Below are 20,273 nucleotides of genomic sequence, written 5' to 3' on the forward strand. Positions count from 1 at the left end.
GTAAGTATCAACTAATAAAACGTGACAAAGCTGATTTAGAAAATACATTGAATGAAACTTTTAAGCCTATGGTTGATCCATTGAAGGAACTTGTAGAGGTAGCTATTGATAAAACTAACGATGATACTGATTAGGAAACGAACAAGGAGAAGAAAATTACGTTCGATAAAGTTTTTAAGTCAAAAACAACAGCTGACATTCCCTATAAATCTCGATATTTCAATAGTACTGTTAACAATGACTTAAATTCAACATTACATCCGCTTGATTCTACATTTGAATCCGCTATGTCTATTGCTGATGCTACTGATGATGGTGATGAAGACGAATTTAGTAAGACTAGTGAATCAACACTTGATAGAACTGCAATAAATTTAGACAATGTTAGTTCAAATATAACTACAAAACAAAAAAAACAGCTATCGGATGACTCGATTGTAGGAAACTATATTCGACTATTGCATGAACCGCAACAGAAAAGTAATTTAGACAAGACATTTGGCGTTCGCTTGCATGAAAATACATATGTCATAGGCAATTCTCCAATTTCTTTCCAAAACGATAATGTGACTGTGAATGATAAAGCATTCAGCAAGACGCCTGGATTAATGGAACTTCTCTTTCGTAAAGAACCTAATTCTAAATTAATCAGTTCATCGGATATTGAAAATTATATAAAAATTCTTGAAATCACTAACGCTCATCGTAAGAGATATGAAACAAATGGAGAATATCGCAATAAGCATGTATATAAATTCAAAAAGTATATTGGTCCAAATTTATCTTTAAGTGGTAGTGCTAAGAAGCGAAAATTGACTATTGATGGAAGAGGTCTTTTTCCTAACTATAAAATAGCAAGAAAAGGAACATTATTTGATTATGTATATTGGGATGATCCAAACGAGCTCGTTGATCGATTGAGATTGCTTATCGTCGAACAAACCGCTGGTAATCCTAGTCATATTAATGAAATTGATTCAGTCATTGAAGAATTACGTGAAGCTGGTTATATATATTAAGAGAATCCTAAATATTCCTCAGTAATAAAATAAGTGTTGATGTGTTTGGACGTATATTGAAAAAAAAGGAGGGTAATCAAGGTCCTCCTGGTATAGCGTATAATATCACTAAAGACGGACAATACGACGCGAATGACAAAAGAATTTGTTATATAGCCGATCCTCAGGAGAGTAACGATGCTGTAAACTTACGTCCGTTGCGGAAAACTAGTGAAGCTAAAGTCGCTACGCTTACGACTACAATAAATAATCTGCAAAAAACTAGTGAAGCTAACGTCGATACGCTTACGACTACAATAAATAATCTTAAAAAATCTTTAAATATAATAAGAATACAATTACGATCGTATGGAGAAGCGATTCAATATTTACAAACAAATAATAATAATGATAATAATAAGGAGAAAGAAATAAGGATTAAGCCGTCTGACTTTTCATTCATTCAATTATAACAAATAGATTGAGATAATGAAACATCAAAGAGTGGTGGATGAGTTACATAAACCAGCACGTCGAAACTATCCTCGTCGAAAAGTCGATATACGCGGAATAGATGAGACGTGGCAAGCTGATCTTGTTGAGATGCAAAGCTATTCTAGAGAGAATAAAGGTTTTCGCTATCTACTAACTATTATAGATACGCTCTCTAAATATGCTTGGGGAGTTCCAATAAAACGGAAAACTGCTACAGATGTCACTAACGCAATGGAGTCTGTATTAAAAAAGGGACGCATTCCTAAAAATCTCCAAGTGGATAGAGGGAAAGAGTTCTACAATATAAATTTTCAAAGTTTAATGAAAAAATATAAAATAAACCTTTATTCTACTTATAGTAACCTTAAAGAATCAATTTGTGTCCGTTTCAATCGAACAATAAAAAATATTATGTGGAAAAAATTCAGTTTAATAGAAAATTATAAGTGGATTGACTTTCTCCCCAGTTTAATAGAATCTTATAATAATCGAAAACATCGTACAATAAATATGAAGCCTAAAGACGTGACTAAAGAAAATGAAATGCAGGTCTTGCACGATTCTCTTACGATCATCGTCTTTTCAAAAAACCGAAATTCCAGGTAGGAGATAAAGTGCGAGTAAGCAAGTCTAAACACGTTTTTGAAAAAGGATATACGCCTAATTGGTCTACAGAAATTTTTACTATTCATCGTATTTCGAGAACTAAACCTGTAACATATCACCTACTAGATTATCAAGAAAATCCCATTGTTGGTGGTTTTTATGAGCAAGAACTACAGAAAGCTATGTATCCTGATATTTATCTTGTAGAAAAAATTCTCAGAAGACGGGGTACTGAAGTCTATGTAAAATGGCTTGGCTTTGATAATACTCACAATTCTTGGATAAATAAGGAGACTATGCAACAATGAATTACAAATATGAATTTATATGTATCTAGCTTGTATTTAAATAAATAATTGTTTTCATTTATAAATATTACATTGTTTTTTTTTATTTTAAGTATAAGAGCCCCAACCTTCGCTCTTACCTGTGAGGTACTTCCATTTTTTATATTCGACACTAGTGAGTCCATTAAGATAAGTCGAAACCTGCTTTAATAGAAACACTAATGACTCATTTACCTCTCCAGAAAATAAATTTATATAATACAATCTTTATTGAGATATAATAAGATATACAAATACATTTACTTAATATTACATTGAAATCGATCACATCCAGAATATTGAATAAATAATGCATATTTTTATACTCTATCAGAAAGATAAATAAAAAGATCCAAATGATGAATTATCACTCTTGACATTCGGTCCGGTAGAACAATTTCGAACTCACAATCGAGTTCAAGAATAATTCGAGATTCGTCTCATGAATGTTGTTAGATAATTCTCATCTTCATGCAATTCATAATGACTTTTTTCAGGAAGTATATCGAAAAGCTTCATTCCAATGTTATTCAACATTTCAAAATTCATCTTGCTGTGGGTAAAGAGATCTAGAATGTTACGTATTCTTCTTCTAATACTACTTCTACTACTACTTCTACTACTGCTCTCACTGCTGTGTGTACTGTTGCTGCTGCTGCTGCTGTTGCTGCTGCTGCTGCTACTACTACTACTCGATTCTTGAGGCAGAATGAACAATACTGAATCCATAACCAGTATTCAGCCATGTTAATTTCATTATTATGTAGGTGCAGTTATTTCCTAATTGCGCCATTGTTTTTCTTGGTAAGAATGCCGATTTGGCTATTTTGTTAAGTGATGAAAAATCCATTCTACAATAAAAAAAATCAATCAATAACACAGGCCTGCAAGGTTTTGTTCTTTTGCAACTGAGGGTCATTTCCGAAATAATTTTTGGCGTAGAATTCGAATCCGTCATTAGAATTTCTCCATCACGTCAGGTTTTTGAGTAATCATCCCCTAAAGGTCGAAAAAACACGTTTTTTGGCCATATTCAAGGCTTGATTACATCGTGAGTTTATATTCTTTTCAAAAACAGTTGACGGCATCTTAAAGAAGCACTCTTACTCTTCAAAACCCATTTTTCAAATTTAAGATATCATTTTTTTTCATCAAGATATCATCAATGGAAATTTGCCATTTTTGAGGTTTCACCATGAGCTTAAAAGTTCGGCCAATTGTCCTGGAAGAATACGATATATTTCTTAGTATTTTTTGGATAATGATTCTAGAATCATTATCCAAAAAATACTGGAAGAATACGATATATTTCTTAGTTTTTTTTTTTATAATGATTCTAGAATCATTATCCAAAAAATACTAAGAAATATATCGTATTCTTCCAGGACAATTGGCCGAACTTTTAAGCTCATGGTGAAACCTCAAAAATGGCAAATTTCCACTGATGATATCTTGATGAAAAAAAATGATATCTTAAATTTGAAAAATGGGTTTTGAAGGGTAAGAGTGCTTCTTTAACATGCCGTCAACCGTTTTTGAAAAGAATATAAACTCACGATGTAATTAAGCCTTGAATATGGCCAAAAAACGTGTTTTTTCGACCTTTAGGGGACGATTACTCAAAAACCTGACGTGATGAAGCAATTCTGACGACGGATTCTAATTCTACGCCAAAAATTACTTCGGAAATGACCGTAAGTTGTAAAAGAACAGTGACGACACTCTATTTTGCAGGCCTGTGTAATTAATACTACTAAGATATATAGTTAGAGAGCTACTAGTATACAAGAAACTTACTCTTCAGAGAAAATCTAGAAGTCGAATAGGAGAACTAGGAAGAGAGACTACTGCTGTTGATTTAACCTACTGCTGAATAACTGTGACGGACTGAGGTGTGTTCTCCGTTTTGTACCATGCGTCCCCTCTCTGAGAACTCGAGCCGCCGTAATTTCCCTCTCTTTTCGCCTTATCCCCACTTGAGTAATTTCTCATATGATTCCATTGCCCATACTCCTCAGACTTCAGTCTCCATGTCTGCCGTTGTCCCCAGTCTCTCACTATTCCATCCTAAGTCTTTTCCTAACTAAGCCTTCTTCCTCCCCACTATTACTACTCTGTTCTGAGCGACTTCTGTCGGAGGTTGGAGGAAGCTTACAACTTTCTTGAGGATTTTCTTCCATTTCTATGATCTTTCTTTTCCTGCGTTGTTCCGCACTCTTGATTTTAAGCTTTGACGTTTCAATAGTTTTGTAATGACCCCATGGAAGTGTATCAGGATTTTTATCGAATATATATCGTTTATCATCATATGGACTTAGTGCTACTTTCTGCACTCTTTCTGTCCTTACTTGGTGCAATACACTTCGTATATTGCATTGCTCACGCTTAATAATTTCTAAATCCAATAAACAGTTTCGAAATCTTCATGATCTATTGTTTTAATGACAGTATGTGTTTTTGCGTCTTTTGCTTTCTTTATTGCTTGATGATTTTCTGTTAGTATACTATACATTTTACTTCGAATTTCAATGAATTCTCTCATAATATTACCATTGCATTCATCTTTCATAATACCGAGAACCTTGTTATTAACTAACGGCATATTAAACTGATTATTTTCTGAGTAATCTGATGTATCAAATTTATTGATATCTTCTTTCATTATTTCATATATATCAACATCTTCAAATTCATATACGAGGCTATCTGCATCAGTATAAAGTAATTTTGCTTTATGAGGTAGTCTTTCTTTTATGTAGCCATAGTGAAAGTCATATACTAATGTTTTTGAGAGATCTAGCACACAAAGTTCAAGATATATTGGTTTTTTAATACTAATAGACGACCATGATAACTGTATTGCTACTAAATTTTCATCATGAAAGTTGGGTTCTGCGATCCGTGCTTGTGCTCCATATCTGCCACTCCATGCACTAATTAATTTAACGTCTTTTCATTTCCTTTCATCCTCCATAGTCTTTCCGTATACTGCATTAATCATGAGTTTATAGAATAACTTTTCAAATTCATTTTTAGCTTGTTTTCTTTTTTCTGTATTCAAATCTACATAAGTTTTAAGCCACGGCTTTTGATTAAACTGAAGTGCTCTGTGTATTTGTTTTATTTTGAGTCCGTATTTAATAGCCTGCTTTAGCGCTCTATAATGAATGACATACCGTTCTTTATAATACAGTGTTGTTAAAAGTTTTTTTTGTCTTGATCCAGGTGGTGTGTTGTGTTCAGGACAAAGTGGAAGGTCCTTATGTTCGTCGTGTAGTTCTTTTGGATACTCTAGATCAACTTCTAAAATATATCCAACCTCGTTATTATCGGAAACATTGAAAAAATGAAGCTCATCGATGTTAGAGACCCACTTAAAATTTTTATATGGTAATGATTGCGTCATCGCCCGTCCATATAAATTGTTAACGTCAAAGTACATCAAAGTCTTGCTAGGTTCTTTTTCATTATATTCTGAGCCCATATATCGATTATTAGCTTTTGAGTATCTATTACAGCATTGACTAATACCTCCTCGAATACCTTTTTGGATGAATAAAACCATGTCTATATCAGTTAAAAGTTCTAGCTCAATTTTTGTACACTTAAACATAGCATCCCATGTTAATCCAGGAGTAGTATAATAGTGTGCTGGGTCGAGTTGATACGCATCCATACAAGTTTTATGAAAATTTGAAAAAATATCGGTCAAGAGTAATACGTCAGTTTTTAAATATAAATCAGAATACTGTCGTAAATCAATGATGTCAAATGCATTCCATACTTTTTGAGCATGCTCATAGTCAGCTTCAGAGATGTTGCTATCTATCAATTAACTATGAAAATCTTCGATAGGTGGTAATTAAGTCTGTTTTAATCTTTCAAAACTGTTAACGTACTCATATGGAAAAGCGCCTTTTCTCTTCAATAATTGTATTTGTGTTTTTATATACTTATCTTTCTTGAATTCATAGTCTACGATATTTAGTTTGTTTTAGTATGAAGCCACTTTTTCGCGAAATGATGGCATAAAACGAAACGAATCAATAAATCGAAAATTTATAGTACCACCATCGACGTGTTTTGTGAAAGAAATATATCTTTCCTTGTTTTCAGCTAGACCAGTCACATTTTCCTCAAGATCAGAGCTAGTAGCTATTTCTTTTATTATAAAATGAGAATCATATCCAGTAAGGTTATGGAAGACGACTGGTATAAAATAAGGATTCTTATAATTTAAATTACAGGATGCGTGAGCAGCACCTCTAAATCGGCCCGTCAAATGACAATGATCTCTAACTCTCGTTTCATCATGTTGAAAATATTTTCTACAAATATGACACATTTTGCTCATCTTGAAATCCATTTGATTACGCCATGAAAGATTCATTTCTATTGCATTCTTATATATTTGATTCATTTCATCTAACAAAATGTGAAATTGTTTGATAATCCATTGTGCGGGTGATTGTTCTTTATTCAGTTTTTTCTATATATCTTAAAGACTGATTTTGAATTATCATAACTACATTTTATATAAAGCCCCACACTAAAGGTTTCATGATCTTGGAAGGATCGTCCATTATTTCCTGGTTTCAATAAGCACTCTAAATCAGCATAGATAATAAACGGAACCATTTCTTTTCGATCATAATGATTAAATTTCAGAAGAGGAAAATTAGGTAGATTAACTCTATATTTATTTAATTTTGAACAATCTGTCTCATGAATATTCAATTTTTCTTTATTATTAAAATAGTGGAGACAGTGTTCACAGAGATAAATTTGTGCAGTATGTTTCGTTACTTGACTTCTAACAAGAGCAGATAAGTTTTTAATCCATACATTGTGGAATTTTAATTTGAAATTATCATTTGTGACAAAAATTCACTCTTCCTTTGCCACCAATTATTTTGCGGGGTAAGTGAGGTACTTTCGCTCAAGGTAATTGAGAGAGAAATGAGAGGATAGGTTATAAATAAATTATACAATGACATAAAGCGAATTAAACTTACAACCTATTATTATTAATCATTATTCACACTAAACATACGCGAGCATAACACAGTCTAATTATTAACCAACTAACTACCAAATAGAACAGTAAACAACTAATAATATCCACAAATAAATATTTCGCATTTCATCCTAATACCTAATCGCGCACTTAACCTATTACAAACTCACTTAAAAACTACGCGAACCAATACCGGATAAATTGCCCGGCACGTGGGCGCCTGGACAATTCGTCGGTCGCAACTTACACTATTATAAATTAAACTTAAGCGCGAACCTTTAGATAGCCGGCAGGTGAATGCCAGGCTATCTTATTCAACGCGCACCGGTCGTCACATCACCAAAGAGTGAGAGAGTGTAGAGAGAAAGAAGAAAACAAGGCTTAACCTTTATTCACTGCTCCTCGCAACGTCAAGAATCTTGAGCGATGTGCTGCCGCAGGAAGTACCGGTCGTCGCTGCTGGTCAGATCGTTGCTAGCTGCTGGCTACTGTCGCTGACGAAAAATCCGCAGGCGACGTTGACTCTTCTTGCAGGTGGGGCTGGCTGTAGTCGCAGACAAAGCTGTTGCCGGTAGGGTTGACTTTCCTCTCAGCTATCCCAAACTGCACTCTCTGCACTTTAGCAGGACTAGGCTTCGACTCTCTGCACGCACTTATTCTTGCGCTCGTCTTGCAGCCGCTCAGCGGCGCTCGCTCCTCTCCCTACCTTGACCTATTAGTTAGGCGGCACGCGACTCACCGCTTATCGGTCACGCGTTGCGCGCCTGCCAATCCCTGCATGGGCCTAATACTCTCTCTCTCTCTCTCTCTTTTTCTTACTCTCTCTCCGCGCTCCTCAACTTTTTCTTGCGCTCAACTGCGCCGGCCTATTCTTGGCGCTGAAACAAAAAGACCAAGTGTTAGGCGCATACTTCAATGCGCCTAACGTTGGCCAACACGCTTTGCCGAGTGGAGGAGGGAGAAACATAGACGAGAGACCGGCACACGGCCTGCTCTCGTCACACCCCCTTCTAAGGCCAATGTTAGCACCCGCGATCGGCCTGACTCCGTTTCTCCCTCTCTCTCTCTCTCTGTCGACCGGCAATGGCAACCAACGATAGACGTTAAATTATATAATAATATTTTAGACTTATCTTATATCATAATTAATTCTAAGTTGGTAATAACCAGATCAACTAAGAGCAAAGTCTCACAAACCCAATAGTCTAATCTGAGTGATATGTCTAACCTTTCGTCGCAGCGAGCCGACTAATCTGCTGCGCCAAGATCGCGACTAACTCGGTATTCAATGAAACCAAGAATCTTACCATTTACTGCCGCTTCAACGACTCCAAATACCGGAGCCTGAGCGGTCAAAGCTCCTCCGCCGAAGAAAACGAGGCACTTGCCCCGGGGAGTCTCTGGACTGCATCCTCAGTCGCCTCGGACCCAATCACTCCAGCGCTCTGATCGCTCGGCTCACCCGCAGGGACCGACGCCTGCTCCGTCTGCGGCGCGATTTCTATCCCCGTATTTTCAACCGAACCGGCTTCAGTCCCGGCTCCCTCTGCAGCAAGCGCCTGTGGCCTACGCACGAGCTTAGCGCGAAAACGCTTGCCACATCGGTGCCTGGGCTTTTTCGCCTTGGGCTCCCCGACGGAGGATTCAGGGCTTGCTACCTCGGGCACCGACCTAGGAACTTCGAGCTCCGGCTCCACAGTCTTTACGTGCGATGCCGGGAGCTCTACTGGTTCGCCTGGGTGAACCCGAACCCTTACGTCCTCCACCGATCGAGCGCGCGCTTGGTCTGCCATGAAGGCATCGCGGCAACGCGGACAGTCTTGCACGTGGACATCGAGTCGCCTACAGTTTCTACAGACCGGACGCGAGAGAGGCGGGTTCCTGCATGCCGACCTGGGATGTGACCTTGTTCTGCAATTGAAACAGCGGAACGAGGGCACGTCCAATTCCTCATCCCAAGGGACAGGAGCCAGGTTTTGCAGGAAGCTACCTCTTAGCAGCCGAAACCCGGTTTCGTCGACCTAACACGGCGACGCAGAGAACGAGGCTGGGCTCGCTGCCTGAAGAATCGGGACAGGTCGTACCGGCCTAAGGGTTGGTCGCTCTGGCACAACCGGCTCCACTCTTCGGGGGGTCGGCGGCATCACCACTTCCATCCTTGTGCCTGCCTCTCCCGTCTTCTCGGTGACTATGCTCGCACTAACTCCCGAGGCTCTCTCTTTGTCGACAGCCAACGAAACCGGTGGCTGGAGGGCGCCTGTTACCTCAACAACGGCTCCCTCCACCATCTTGGGTAGAGTTAGTGTCGAACCGGTGGATGGCCTCTCAAAATTACACGCGGATAGGTTGAAACGCATTGTGCGCTTCCTCCTACCCGCGTTCTGACGAGCCTCGGCCTCCTTCCTTCTCTCGTCCTCCATATACCCCACTGGGTAAAATTGCGCGGGCCCACCCCTGCGGACGAATTGGTACGCGGGGTTTAGCCTCTGTAACGCGAGCGGTTTGAAAGGGAGATTGGGATGGATGTGTGGCTGTGGAGCCATTCGAGGCAGCTCCTGCACTGGCATCGCCTCATCCTCGGAGTCGCTCGAGCTTAGCACCACCTCCAATATACCGTTAGTGGCGCCTTGCTTTGTGGGACTCCAGTTTCCCCTTCCAATAGAAGCCCTCGCAGTACGGCTCCGATTTGCCGTCCTACCCGAGAGATATCCTCCCGCGGCAGCTCGAGAATCCGGCGATCTCTCGCCTTGGCTACTTGTGCCCGCCTGCGAGACGACAATTCCCTCTTTTGCGGCGATAACTCTCGACTTCTCCGACGCTTCGCGTATGCAAAGCGTCGTGAGCCGAAACGCTGCGCTACGACGCACCGCCTCGTCCCATGTACGCGTGGGCGCAGCCAGACGAATTATCGAACCCGCACGGCGGTTTCCCGTTAGCAGACGGATCCCTCGCCGGTCGCTCACGAACGGCGTCGGGGGCGAAGGCAAAGGCGGCGGCAAAGGGAACCCCTTCGCCTGCCCGTCACTGTCCCCGCCAACCGACGCCTGTGCCAACTGTGAAACATAGGAGGCAATCTCGACGTCAAAGGAGGCCGCCTGCCCAAGAACCGGGCGGCAGACTCCGACGCTCGGTCCACCTCCATAGCCTCAGCAATTCCCGCCGAGTTTACCGATGCGGTCACGTCGCCTATAAGTGTTTGGGCCTCAGCGACTTGAGCGATGCGGCCCGACTTCTCGGTTTCAGCCATCATCACCGGACGCCGATGAACCTCTTGTACCTTTAAAACAAAACAATTCAGTTATTACACCTGTCCTATTTCGCAAACTATTTATTTAACTTACGCGGTGGTATATATAGCTTAAGTTCCGAGACGTGTACCCTAGCTGTACGATGCTTACTGTTCGTCGCTAGCTCGTAGATCTCGGGCGAAATTACTGAAATAATTTCAAACGGTCAGTCAAATTTCGGATCAAGTTTCGCGTTTTTACCATCCGTTGCGCTCGAAAGCGTATGTACTTTGCGCAAAACCAAATCACCTGCCTGAAAAAGTACCTGACGCCTACCCTTATCGTAGTGTTTCTTCTGCTTTTCCTGAGCTTCATCAATGTGCCTAGCTACCAAGTCGCGTAATGCATTTAAACGTGATAGCCTATCTTCCCACGCCTTCGTATCTATCTTAACAATAGGGGCCTTTGCCTCGATCTAGCGCCTCAAACTCTTTACCGGACGCGGATCCCTACCAAAGTTTATAAACGCCGGCGATACTTTTGTAGACGCCTGAGTCGCCGTATTGATAGCATGACGAAGTTCATGCAATACCTATCCCAGCTCCTGTGATCGGCATCTACAAACATCGCTATCATCGTTTTTAGCGTACGATTTACGCGCTCGACCGGGTCACTTTGCTGATGATACGCAGGACAAAATATATGTTCGATACCGTATTCTCGCAACCTATCTTGAAATACTTTGCTCCTATATGCCTTCGTATTATCACTAATGATATATTCCGGAGTTTTCCACCTGAACAGGATTAACTCCTCAAGCGCGGCAACAAGAGCAGGGCCGTCCGCCGATCGTAGCGGTTTTAGCTCGACCCACTTAGTAAATAAGTCTTGAAAAACCACCAGGTATTTAAACCTATTTTTGCTACGGGGCAGCTCTACGACGTCAGCCGCTACTACGGCCCATGGTCTTTCTACCACGCGTTTACCCATTAGACCTTGGGGTGCCTGCTGGACTACCTTGTACTTCTGACATTGAGAGCACTCATCTACGAACGTCCTCACATCATACCACAGTCCTGGCCAGTAATACTCACGAACAATTCGATCGTAAGTCTTTTCACGGCCGAAATGTCCAGAGAATGGTTCGCAATGAGCGTCTCTCAACACCCTTTCTCGGTACTCCAGTGGCACCACCATGCAGCAGCATTCCTCGCGATTAGTTATCGGATCGAGCAAGTGATCGCGCATGAACCGATACAGGATGTTATTCTCTACTCTTCAATTCTCGAATTTCTTCGGTCTTTGAAGAACGTCTTTCACGCGATAGATACCAAACATACTGTATCTTATCAAATGCGCAAATCTCGATTTCGTCTTCAAATTCTTGCGAAAGTGCGTCCGGCACATAGTGCAGCGCTCCCTTTCTATGTACTATTTCGCAATCTAACTGCTGAAATTCTAATACCTATCTTTCCAATCGACCTGTAAGTTCGCGTTTACTAAGAATCCTAGTGAGCGCACTATGATCCGTAACGATGACAAAGTGCGAGCTTTCTATATGAGGCCTAAACTTTTTTACCGCAAAAAGTACTGCCAAAAACTCGATTTCGCTCACCGTGTAATTTCGCTCGTGCGCGTTAAGCATCCGACTGGCGTAGCAAATAGTATGCTCGCCGTCCTCGAATACCTGAACCAAACACGCGCCAACCGCGAAGAAAGAGCCATTGCCGTGCAAGTAAAAGGAGCGCGTAAAATCAGGGCACGCGAATACCGGCGCCTCCGTTAATGCGCGCTTTAGCCTCTCAAATGCAACTTGCTGTTCTTCCTTTCATTCCCATGGCTGGTTCTTGCGGATGAGTTTGGTCAACGAGACCTTTATCTCACTCTCGTGTTCGATAAAACGCGCATACTATACCACCCTACCATACCTAGGAATCGGCGTAATTGAGCTACGTTATTCGGCGCAGGATAATCTACTATCGGCTTCACCTTCTCATCGTCCGGACGCAGACCCTCACTATCTAAGTTCGCGGCTTCTCACCCCTGTACGATGCCCTGTACGAATATTGTAGGCGGCTTTAACCGGTCCTTGAAACATAAACCAAGATTCGGTCCTACTATCGATACCTGAGCACCTGAATATAGTAGCGCTGTATAGACTTGCCTGCCTATGTCGACCTTAATGAAGAACCTATTTTCTACTACTACGACTAACGCTGCATCTGATTCATCTGCCGTTTTCTTCGGGATTTCTGAGTTCCACTAAGACCCTCCCCTCACCAAAACGGAAGGTGCGTCGGCACCGACGACCGAACGTCCAAACAACAAAACCCTACTATCAACAAGCTCGCTTCTATCGCGCGTGATCATGACCTTTGTCGCAGCCCGCTCCGACGGGAGCGCAGCGCCTGAGCTCGTATTCTTACCAGCAAATTCTACCACAGGTTCGCCCTGATTTCTTAAAGCAACGGCCTTTTCCGAAGCCTGCCCAACCGTGGGCGAAATACTCGAACCTGCCTCATTCGTGTTCGTGCGCGACGATGGCAACTCATTTTGCCTCTCTGGGCACTTCTCGGGCGAGTTAATTATCGCGCAAAATTTATTAAACCCGATCGCATCATGCGTATCCTTATCGGGCAAAATTTCTCGCGTGTTAGTGTATCGATCTTTTTGAAGACTTTCCGCGTCCTGCTGTAACGAGTCACGTTTATTTGCCTCTTCGGATTCATTGCTGATCCTACTAGGGAAACTTACGCCATCGTCACTTTGCGCTCGAGCTTCTTTCAATGTCGAATGACAAAACTCGCCTTTAAACACGTTTTTAAACTCAAGGACTTCCTTACTTCCTTTTTCCGGATCCTCATATTCTACAAATACTGCACGCTTGACCTTAGCTTTGACTTTCAAATATTCCCCTATTACCTCGTCTAAGAGAGGTGGCGCAAAACTGGCAGTTCCTGCCTTGTTCTCGCCTTACATTATAACGAAAACGGAATTGGAATCACATAAAACCATCTGCAATTACCCAAACCAAAAAATGTTACGGATCCATTGGTTTTGTAGAAGAGGTATTTACCTCACTGATTAGGACCATCATCTGAAGATCTGTAATCAAAGTACTTAGGATTATAATGGGTCCCCTTATGGTCATACTGAAAGGCTCACCTGATTTCTCAGAAACCCTTCCACCAATCACTCTTAGGAGCGCGATCTATTAAAGGACCAAACCTCTTATTCGCGAGAGTTAGAAGCATTTGATATGACTGCTGGACAAGGGTCCTGCCAGCTTGTACTACGAAGACCAAGGACATCACCGGGACCATAATTCAGCCTTCACTGTCCTTCATAGTATTTCTCACCACGCTTCTATTATTTTTTTCTTTTGTATACCAATAAAGTGGATCATGAAATTTACTCGTGATTATATTTAATTTTTTTTCCTTCTTCTTAAATTATTATGTCATGGACCTTTAACCAACGTTACCGAGAATGGCAACGATTATAAGGGGGGAGGGATGTTATGTGACAGATCATTTTCTATGTTTGTATGTATTAATGTAAATTTGGTCTGGGAGAGCTTCACTTGCATTACGCCAAGGCCAAGCGCATAGCCATAAGATGATATGGTCAGCAACACATGTGTGAGCGCCTCGGCGAGAATGAGTTGGAAAGACCAAGCGTGCTGCTATAGCATGCTGCGACAGCACACAAGGCAGCGATTAAAAACGCGTGGATCAGAGAGAGAAAGTATGAAGGAAAAAGAGAGGAAAACAAAGCGTGCGAAGCGTCCACGGTTTTAGAGAAAGAAATAAAAAAATGCAACTTACGTCCACATTCACATATAGATAATAGTTTTCAACTTATAGAAAAACTCCAGGACATAATAATACCGTCGGATTATATGCTAATTTCTTTAGATGTCAGCTCTTTATTTACAAACATTCCGTGTAATTTGGTCATTGAGAGTCTTGATAGACGATTTAATAAAATTCACTCTGTTTCTAAAATACCGTTTGTTGAAATAGTCGATACGGTAAAATTTTTGTTTGATAATACTTTTTTCCAGTTTGATGGTTTAATTTATAAACAGATTTTTGGTACTCCTATGGGTTCTCCGATATCGCCGTTGTTTGCTGATTTAGTAATGGATGATTTAGAGACTGATTGTTTGAGGGTTTTGCGTGAAAAATATAACTGTTCTCCACTGTTTTATTTTAGATACGTAGATGATACAATTTTATGTATAAAAAAGGAAGAATTACAATTGGTGTTAGATATTTTTAATAATTATAATAGTCATTTAAATTTCACACATGATATCCAATTTAATAATAGTATAGCTTTTTTAGACATTTTGTTAATAATTAAAAATAATAAAATTGTTACTAATTGGTACCAAAAACCGACTTGTTCAGGCAGAATTTTAGACTTTTATTCGAACCACACAACTCAGCAAAAAAGAAATATCGTATACAATTTAATTGACAGAGCTTTATTATTGTCTGATTCAACTTTTCATGATAGAAATATTGAAATTGTTAAGGGCATTTTAAGAGATAATGATTATCCTGACAAATTTGTTGATGCATGTGTATCTGATCGTATTCGTAAACATATTTTCCGTAATAGTGTTACTACTCATGAGAATAGAAAAAATACGAACATTAAATCAATATTTTTACCGTTACCTTTTCATAACAAATTTTTTCACTTATGTAACTCTAGTTTGAAAAAATTTAATATTCACTGTATACCACTAATTAATCATAAGCTGGATAGTATAATAAAACTGGGCAAAGATGCAACGGATAAATGGAATGAGACAAATATAGTATATAAATTTTGTTGTGACAGTTGCCCTTCTGTGTATATTGGTCAAACTAAGAGAAGTTTAAAAAAACGCATAGATGAACATAGTAAAACACCTATAGAAAAATCTCTTCCTATTCCGATGCATTTGAAAAATTATCCTTCGTATGCGTTTGATTGGGATAACACAATAATTTTAGATAGAGAGTCGAATTATTATAAGAGACTGATTTCGGAAATGATATACATTAATTTATCTGACAACACTATAAACAGACAAGAAGATAGTAAGTAGCTAAGTAAGCAATATAAGAGTTTGTTTGATATTTTATCTGATTGACTTGATTGAATGTTTTTGAATGTTGTTTTGATGTGCAGTGATGCTGACTGTACCGGTTCTTCTCGACATATGAGAGGGGATACATTTAAGTGTGTATATATTTGTGATTTGTTTTGATATAAAAGGTAACAGACACCGGTCGGTTTGCATTATTTCATAGTTGTTGTCGGAGTTGAAATTTGAATATTTGTGTGAGAGAAAGTTAGAAGATGATTTTGATACTTTAATTTTTGTTAATTGGATTATGATTGATAAATTGAGGTAAATGTTTGTTAGTTTGATTTTAAAAAAATTTTTTTATATATATTTGTTTTTGTAACCATTTTTTCATTTATTGTTAATAAAGATCTGATGAGGTTGGATAACTGCCAACGAAACATACGTGTGTAACCTAATATGAGTGTTTGATTTATTTTTACAACGGGTTGGCTCTCAAAATTGGAATTAATTTTACGAAATAAAGCAAAGTTTAGAAAATCTCGAGTCCACTATAATTAATTACAAAATGAAAAATCTCCGATAGCAGAGTATTTTAACTAGAAGTATAGCTTTTAGGTCGGGTAAATTAAGTAACTAACCTAAGTAGGAAAAAAAAGAAATCATATATGTTTACTTTAAATAATGAAAATATGACCCAAACAAAATTTCAACATAAATAATTTCTCTCCTATACTACAGATTATAAATTATACTGTGGAGTCCAGATATCTTCTATCTTTAGGATCGACTCCCGTTCTATCAACATCATCTTCTGTGAGATCAAACCGTCGTGCTTTGTGACGAGAGCAAGCGTTGCGCTTGTTCTCGTTGGTATTTTCCTCAATTCCCCCTCTCTCTCGGCAAAGCACGGTGACCAGCGTTATGCGCATTTAAGAATGCGCCTAATGCATGGTCTTTGATTCAGCCGACGGAGATTGCCGAGCGAGACCGAGACGGCCCGAAGCTATTACGCTGACGACAGAGTATAGAGGTATTAGAAAGAGAGAGAGTTAGGGGCGTGGATGCCCCACGCAATATTAGGCAGGCGTGCGTCGCGAACCAATTAGCGCATTGGCCGCGCGCCGCCTAATAAGTAGGTCAAGTCGGGAGAGAAAGAACGAGGAAGAAGCTGTCGATCGCGGAAGAAAAAAAACGAGCGACATAGATGGTACTGAGTCGAGCAGTCAGTCAGAAGGTTTTCCAGTCGATCGGAAGTTAAGACGGTTCAGTCCGTCAGAGTCGAAAGTGCAATTGAGAACAAAGGATCAGCCAAATGCACACGCCACCAAGGAACCGAGAAAGACCGAGAGGAAAGAGGACGACTACCTTGATTCAGCATCTGCTCGGGACGCTACCCGGAGAATCCGGTAGGAGTTGCCCAGCGACAGCTAGCAACATCGTCCGCAGGGCGCAGCGAGGCCTCCCGTTCCTGCATTGAAGGTCAAGGCTCGTAAACTAATTTCTCTCTCTCTCTCTCTCTCTCTCTCTCTCTCTTCAGCAGTATGGCACAGCGCGTAATTATAAGCGTTAGGTAGGTAGCGAGGCGTGCACACGCTGGCTACCTGCCCTAATTACGGTCGGCGTCATAAATTGTTCAAATAGAAAATCATCCAGGCGATCCCTCGCCGGACGGCTTTCTCTTTTTGTTAAGTAGGCTAACTCGATCCGTCGTCAAGGCGGTTATCTGCCGGGCGACGCGCGTTGTATATCGTATAGATTTGTAAGCGCGATAAGTTAGTTAATTTGTTCTTTGTTCTCTATTGTTCTATAGTGTTAAGACGTGTTCGCAACATCGTTGTGTTCATTAGGTTAAGATTTGTAAAGCTGGTTATAAGTAGAATAATGCGGTTTGTTTTTTTTGCGGTTGTTCATGTACGGTTTTGAAGTTTGAGTGTAATTTGACTTTGATTTGATTAGAATTAGATTTGTTTTAAATGCGAATTTTGTTGTGTCTATAATTCCTTAATCACTTTCATTTCTTTATCTCCCCCCCCCCCCGCCTTCCCGCCTCGATTGCTATGAGCGAGTGGGACTTGCTCACTTGACACTTGACACTTGCCCACCTTAAAAATTGATAACGAACGAGCTTTCGTTACAGCTTTTCGTAACGTCGGTCGTAGAGCAAGGATAGGGTTCAATGATTCAATTCCTTTCACTGTAACGAGGTCCGTAGATGTATCTGTCTTTATTTCCGTACCGGACCAGTTTATTTTGGCAGATTCTGTATTGTTTACCTTCTTTACTTCTGACTTAGGATATCGTCTCTTGACCTTACAACTAGTAGTATCGTGGTCTTCATAGATTGATACGTCTATTCAATAATCACATAGCCAGGGGTGTCTAGTTTCATTACTTTGATCCCATCTTCTTTTCAGTATCTCGGCATATACGAGTATAGGTATACATAAGGTCACATTCTTTTAATGCTCTTGCCGCGTCGGCAGCTTTATAATATTTGGTGTATTCAAAAGCGAGAGTTTCTTTATCGTCTCATACCACTTTATCATACAGTAGAGGTCCAAAATACACGAAATGTTGAAAAAAAGATATTTTCTTATAGTTTTCTTCTATTGCCCAAGGTAGTCGACAAAAGAGTTTGGTTTTCTCAGTGGATCTCGTAGCGTTCATTCTCGATGGCCTCGGTTTTTCGGTACGGGATCGATCTTTAATTGTGTTCAGGTTCTAGTTTTATACTCTTCTCGCTTCGATTGCACGTTCAATCCAAGATAATTTACATAAAATAATTCTTCTGCAGCTATTGGTGAGATTTAGCAACAAGTGAAATTCTTATATTGGTCCTATATTTTCTAAGCGTGTTAAAAATTCACTCAGTGAGTTATGACTTAAATATCGTATTTTCATACACGTTGAGTCTACGATCAAATGCTCGGATGCTTCAGTCATAGTGGTATTAAGTACTGAAACAAACGATTAATAGATTATTCGTTAATTTCATACGGACTCCGCCGATTGGGTCTGTGAGCCCGCGGGATTCTTAGGTTCTATGAACAAGTTAGGTTTAGTCGCGGAGGCTTTCGAAAATTCATGGATAATTCGTGCGCAGTTATATTAGGCGAGTCTTCGTGCGTGGGATGCAGCATTTATAAATTATACCGATGATTATTATTACTATAATATTAATACTCAGTTCTCTATAAATTAGTCCTGCATGGTATGTTGTAATTTTCTTGTGTTGTCTTATAATCTCTGTTTTTTCCATAATATCATTCAATGCCTTTTCTTGACTGGCCTAAGTTTCAGTTTGTGGGGTTCACTTCTCTAATTTTATATCCGTTCCAGAAAAATAGGTTGATGTCGAAAACTATTCGAATCGTATCTTGTCGATGAGCTGAAATTATCCATAAACCATCCATCGATATATAATTCCAATTGGTTATTTGTTGTATTTTGAATACTATATTGCAATGGTATGATTCGTGTCTAGATGGTTTCAATAACATTCTCGATTCACAGTTTCTATTTAGATTAGTATCCTATAGGGGACCTTCCACTAGACCTTCCACATGAAGGTATAATGTGTTTGCACACAGTTTTCTAATTAGTACTGATTTAGTTATATGTATTGTTTTTGGTTCAACCATAATGCTAGGTATGGGTAGTTATGTCTTATGTATGCTGACTTTGCAATGGAGCTCGGTAATTGCGGTGCCAGAACAAAGTGCAGACGGCACAAATTATAATAGCTTCTATCGACTAGAGGCAAGTGGACAACAATGTACGTCTTCCCTTCTTGATGTATTGCGTCAATGTTTGAAATTCTAGTAATTTTCTCTGTTGGAATTGGGAATTCAAGGTCTGTTACAGTATGTTTTATATCATTATCTATGTGATGCAATATGTTGGAGTCTATAAGATCTGGATGTAATTTGCCTTTTTTAAAGTATATACGCATGATTTCAACCAGTCTTTCCGAAACTTTGATGTAATGGTCCAATTTGGCCTCTAGCATTCTTCCAAGAGATTGTACTGTAATCATTTATTTCAGTCGAGCACTTTTATTTTCCAATTTCTTGAATTTCTGTCACATTTGAATGTTTAATTTGTCAATTTTGTTGCCGTGAACGTCCTTCATTTTGTAAAATTTATCTATACCGGTGATGATTATGTGAGTCCGATCATTGAAGAGTTGAAGGATATCGTTTTGGTCCGCATATAAATGATTAATATTAGCTTCTATTTTATCGGTTTCGTCAATAGTTACTAACCTAAATAAACTATGCCTTAACGTGCCTATACCTCCAAAAGGTACCAATCTCTTTGTCTTTTTGTGCTAATATTTCTGGGTCCTTCAACATCTGGAGGTTGGGTATGTCCTATGTTCTTTGATGTCTGCTCGTATTTGTTCGAGAGCGATTGTTTTCGGGTTAAGATGGTCTTTGCCAATCATATTATTACACGTTTTCTCATCAAAATAGCCAGTGCACTCTGTAATAACGAGCCAAGATCAACTATATC

The sequence above is a fragment of the Phymastichus coffea genome, unplaced genomic scaffold, assembly GCF_024137745.1.
Source record: "Phymastichus coffea isolate CEN01 unplaced genomic scaffold, Cenicafe_Pcof_1.1 PCOF00012, whole genome shotgun sequence".
Lineage (NCBI taxonomy): Eukaryota > Metazoa > Arthropoda > Insecta > Hymenoptera > Eulophidae > Phymastichus > Phymastichus coffea.